Raw genomic sequence first — 5,726 nt, 5'->3', positions numbered from 1 at the left:
ACCAGAAAGAAGCTTTAAAAAAAAAAATCAAAATCAAAATCTACGATGAAATTGCAAAAAAAAAAATTTGTAAGTGAAAAATGTTGTTGATTTGATATCCTCAAGTCAGATTATTTCAAAGATCAATAAAAGTTGTCTATGTGGAGGTGACAACTCTTTTCCCAATATTTGTGTTTATATAGTTAGATGTTGTTTACATAGTATGAACGCCGTCTTAGCTCAGCCGGTAGAGCGCACGGCTTTTAACCGTGTGGTCGTGGGTTCGATTCCCACAGACGGCGTCTTTTTCTAATATATATGGTATGCGTGACAAAATTTTGTGTTTTTTGAATCTGGAGATCGAAGTTTCGTGACGTAGCAATATATTACTATCATCACAACTTTATTGGGGAAGGAAAATAAAAATAAAACTTTATTGTTATTATTTTATGTACCGCAAGTTATTGATAGTAAGTTATAGTCATTCCCTCAAACTGTAAGTTAACATCATTATGAGAACCTACTGTGACTAGTTGAGCTGAATTAACTGGTTAATAGATATAATAAATAAGCTCACATAATACATGTCTTTTTACCAAACATAGCTACAGTAAATTGTAAGGATTCAAAAAATTTAAGTCATGTAGTCTCTCATTTCAATTAAGTTATACAAAATTTGCCCTCTCATTGACTCCTATGAAAACCTATTAGCCAAAATCCAATCACTTCCTCATCTTCCTTACCGAAACTTTTTTTTATTATCATTACTTACCTCCTGAATTTCAAATGAGATTGTCCCGAGAGCAATTTAGTTCTTCCCGATAAAACCGAGGAAGCAAGTGCTAATAAAATAGTTTAGATGTCGTTACTGGTTTCACTCTCATAGGAAGGGCCAAGGGGGTGTATCCGCAATTATCAGTATAAAAAATAATCTGATCGATCGCGTTACAATATCTCCTTCATGCAATTTCGACTTCTGAGATGCTATCCTTTGCACCCTTAACAGTTGAAATTCATTTCCTTTTTCCCTCTAATTCCACCCCACAGAACAGAGTAAAGGCCAGTAACCATAAAAGCGCCCCGCACCCAAAATCTAAATTGGGTAGCTGTATGTTTCTGAAGTAGATGCATATCACACACATAAGTTATACGCTACATGTGCAGGTGCACATTTTTTGATCGCCACTATGCGTAGCTTCGATTTAGACATAATATTCCTCTCAACTGCAACGGCAACGATAAAGCACTGAAGTGCACTGAAGAGGCTTACAAGAGCAGAGGACCAAATCCAAAATGGATATTCTTTCAATAACACCACCTATAACTAAAATAAATAAATAAATAAATAAATAAAATCACTCATGTATCTTAATAGATTAAGATTCAGGAATGAGTAATGTTAAATACCTGTCACACAAGCCATAAAACCCACGAAAAGGCAACAGATACCATGAGAAAAGTTCCCATTATCCATGTCGTGTTTAGACTGGTGTTTGAATGATTCTGTCTACTTCCGTGGAGAATCGGGTGATGATGGATAAATGAATTTGTTGATGTATGATATCAAACAGTCAAATGAATATCATTTATGGATGAATGATTGTGCTAACAATTGATTTGGGATCAATTAAGAGTATATATGAGAGTATACAAAGGTTAAACATACACAAAGAAGAAATCTGAAGAAATGACCAGTTAAGAGTATATATGAATTACACACTGATATAGTTCGAATCTGAAAAAACTGAAAAGATAAAAGTTATAGGTATCTTCAATATCTTTCCAACGCATCTTAAATAACCTCATTCCGAGATTGTACGTGAAAGTTATAGCTAAAATACCGAAGACTATTTTCCCAGTCTGACTAGGTTTCCTGTTTCGGGTTTGGGCTGTTTTGATTCGGGTTTGCAGTTATATATATACATATTTATACACGAAAAACACATCTTTTCATCAGTATTACAAACCCTAGCATCCCCTCTTCCTCTCTCAAACCCTAATCATAATTTGTGAGATTTGGGAGAGTTCTTGAGGCGTTTGTCGAGAGGAAGGCGGGATTTTGCGACTTTGGTGAAGAAGGATATTGCACGCATGTGTTTAGGAGTTCAACATGACGTTTGAGGTAAGCTCATCTTTCTCCAAACCTTTCCCTATGGTTAATTCAAGATTTAATATGTTTAATTGATGAATCTCATGTTAAAGCTTAACCCGATATTTTAAAATCTTAGTTTATAATGTTAATTTTTAAACCAACGTGAAAATCTGTAGATTTAGTTGCTGTTTATATTAGTTGATGGTCATGATCATTAGGGTTGCTTTTATTTTTATTTTAATTTATTAATCATGCTTAAATCATGTTTAAACCCTAGTTTAAATAATTAATTGAGTTTTCTTGTTAATTTAAGATGTATAAATCCTAGGTTTGTGATACCTAAGTGATGTGAACGTGTTTAAATTATTTTATATCTGTTCAATGATTAGTTCCAATCATACTTAGTTAATCATGTTGATAATTTATGTTTTATTTGAGAAATTTTGGTTAATTAAGATGCTAAACCCTAATTAGATTAATTCAAGAGTTTAAATCGTGTCGAGTTAATCCATGTTAAGAAAATATGAAAGTTTAAATCTTGTTATATGTCTCATGTTAATAAAATTAAGTTTTAGAATAAAGTTACAAAAATACAAATGCCAAACCCTAATTTGTGAAGATCTTATCTGGTTGGTCGACCGACCAAGGCTAGCCGGTCGACCGATGAGATCCTGTGAGAGCACTTTGTGCACGTTTGCTTTCGGTCTACCGATGTCTTAGGGGCGGTCGACCGACCTGTGTTCTCTTTTGCTTGAAGTGTTTTTGTACACGTTTTGTTTTTGAACGCGGGGTTCAAGGCGCACAATGATACACATACAATCATGAGTATACACGTATAGTGTCGTAGCATACACATGGGTATCCCGAAGAGGATTAATACAGTTATTGTTTCGATTACACGGGAGATATGAGTTATTTAAACATTATATACATGTATGGATATCATTGTTGAGCACCGCTTAGTACTACTTGGGATAGTGCATCGATATACCATTAGTACAGGCCATTGAGTCAGGTTTTAGGATGCTTGATTTGGTAGTATGTCCCGTATGTTGATGCGATGAGACTAATGAGCCGTGTACATTTTTAGGATGCTGATTTGGTAGTCCGTCCCGCATGATAATGTGATGAATTATAAACTTTGTAAGGATTTACATTGTGATAATTATCTGATAACCTGAGTCTTGGTAGATGCCATTATGAACATGACTCATCGCTGAGTTATATATGACCGATGTACTTTACTCTTGTAAATACACGTGATTATATTCAGTTGTTTACATTATCTTCCAAAGGATATTTGAGGATATTTTTGGTCCGATATTTATGATGACTTTACTTCATTGTATTGCTTTCCTTTCTTCCTAGTTTGGAATTGATAATTAGCGATTCACAATTTGAGACATATGGTATATACATGAGGGTTTCCTTATTTGGATTTTTTCGCTCGATGTACCAGTTTCATGTTATGAGTTTCTAATTATTTATTTTATTTAGATTATTTATTCTTAGTTCGGTATTGATATTTAGTTATCTACAATTTGAGACATATAGTATATACATGAGGGTTTTCTTGATTGGATTATTTCGCTCGACGTACTACGTCTCGTATTGTAGGCTTCTAAATATTAATTCTTTTAGATATAGGGTAAATGATCTAGGTAGACTATGCTTAATAGATAGAGCCTCTATCACATCTAGTAGCCCTTCCCCTGGGGGTGGATGGAGATGATCTTGTTGTAGTGCTCTGATGCTCTTGTTGTTTCTCTTTTTATTTTCCAATTCCTTTCAGGCAGCAGCTTAGAGTTCCGGAGTGCTACAAGATGACTGACTTCCAACATAGTCGCCGTTACATGTTTTTAATAGATAAGACTCCACCATAGTTGATATTTTTCGGACATTTAGAGTTTTATATTTAATCTTGTAAAAATTGTGTGACTTAGTTTATTTTCAGTTGACTCATATTGCGATACTTCATATTTATTTCAGACTATAGTTGTATTCAGTTTATTCAGTTGAGACATGATTATATTTATTAGATATCTCTTTCTACATCATGTCTAATGTATTTATTTTCCTTATTTTGCCTGTTGTACCTACACTTCTTGTTGATTCCACTAGAGAGATATTACCGTGATAGTAAAACGTGTTGTTGTACAGTGTGGGTACATGGCAGGTTTGACATATCTAAGTTCACCTTGGACTGCAGCCATGTGTGAAAACATGGGCGTCACAGTGATTAACGGAGATCCTCTAACCCTCCGAATGTCTGGTTCTGGAGTAAGTTGTTCTTCCCTGCACAAATAGCAAATCATAAGAGGGCGAGGTTTGTTTCCCCAGTTGTTTCTCCGACGATCAAGTCAGTAATTTGCTTGAGTGGAGAAGTAAAATAAACTATAGTAGTTCTTAAGCTCAGTGACTAGTAATTAAGATTTTACCTCCTTGTTAAAAATAGTACCCCTATTTATAGTGATAGTAGATGGGTAGAATGGGAACTTCGACTGAGTATGGGATGACGGCCACCTCAGCCTCTTCTTTACAGGTGTCGGCCGACAAGTGGAGAAGATATCATTTTGGTATTTAATGCAAAGTGATTAGAGTTGTACAGTGTCAACGTGGTCCGATGTGTTATAAAGATTATTAGGGACAGAGGAATGATAGCACCCATAATGTATTTAATGACATTTATTACGAGGCGATTGGTCGCCAGTGCACGGGAGGGGGCTCGAGACTCGAGGCATTTTATCATCTTTCTATTCGTCCGGTGGTCGAGAAGTACCGCCTTTTGAGTCACCCTCACAAGGTGTCAGCCAATGAGTCGGATGAATGGAGTGATTAAGTAGTCAATTTAATCGGGGGACAACACGTAACTCCTTTTGGGTCGTCGACACGTGACGCCTTTCGGATCGTCGACATGCAACGCCTTTCGAGTTGTCCTCGCAAGATGTCGACGTGTCGAGTCGACCAAATTAGGCCTTTGATTATCTTACAACACTGATTTGATTATGCCTAATGTGGGACACTTGTCTGCCATTGATTGGAGATTATTTTTCATCACTAAAATAGCTATAACAGAATTCAAATGAGGACCTTTATAACATGTGATGATCATAGCTCCCGTAAAACAAATTAATACTCCAATGACCTTAGCAATTCTTAGATAAGTCTTCAATCTGATAATCTCCACCTTGTAATGTTACTAAAAATCTGTGAAACATTTCTCCCTGGATAAGCCCTTAAGGAGCTGTTGGCCAAGGAGCAGGAGTTGGGTTACTGGCGGCGAGAGATGGAGGTGCGAGAGAGGGTGATCGAGGGTCTGAAGGCCTCGGATGCTCAAAAATCATTTGAGATCGACAGGCTCAAGTGCGAGCTCCAAGAGCATACTAGGAAGGCAAGGCATTTGTCCGAGCAAGTCACGAGGGGCAACAAGATAAGGACCCCGCTCTGTTGCAGGTTGAGGTTGAGCACCAAGCTACCCAACATGCCAGGGACAAGCTTGAGGAGGTGGAACTAGCCTGGATGAGGCTCCAGAGGAGAGTGCTCGTCGCGAGGTGTCCCTGGCCGAAGCCCAGATTCGGATCGCCTATCTGGAGTCAGAGGCCTATCGGCCATGAGTCGTCAAGGAGTACCACCACAACATCATTGGAAAAACAGA

General features: G+C 37.0%; 1 non-coding gene across 1 annotated transcript; it reads left to right on the top strand.

The window, feature by feature from the left end:
- TRNAK-UUU lies at positions 209 to 281 on the top strand. Its single transcript has one exon. It is a non-coding gene; the product is annotated as a tRNA-Lys (tRNA).

This window comes from Asparagus officinalis, chromosome 4, assembly GCF_001876935.1.
Source record: "Asparagus officinalis chromosome 4, Aspof.V1, whole genome shotgun sequence".
In the NCBI taxonomy this organism is placed as follows: Eukaryota; Viridiplantae; Streptophyta; class Magnoliopsida; order Asparagales; family Asparagaceae; genus Asparagus; species Asparagus officinalis.
Note: the sequence above shows the minus strand (reverse complement) of the source record. Positions and strands in the feature narration are given on the sequence as shown.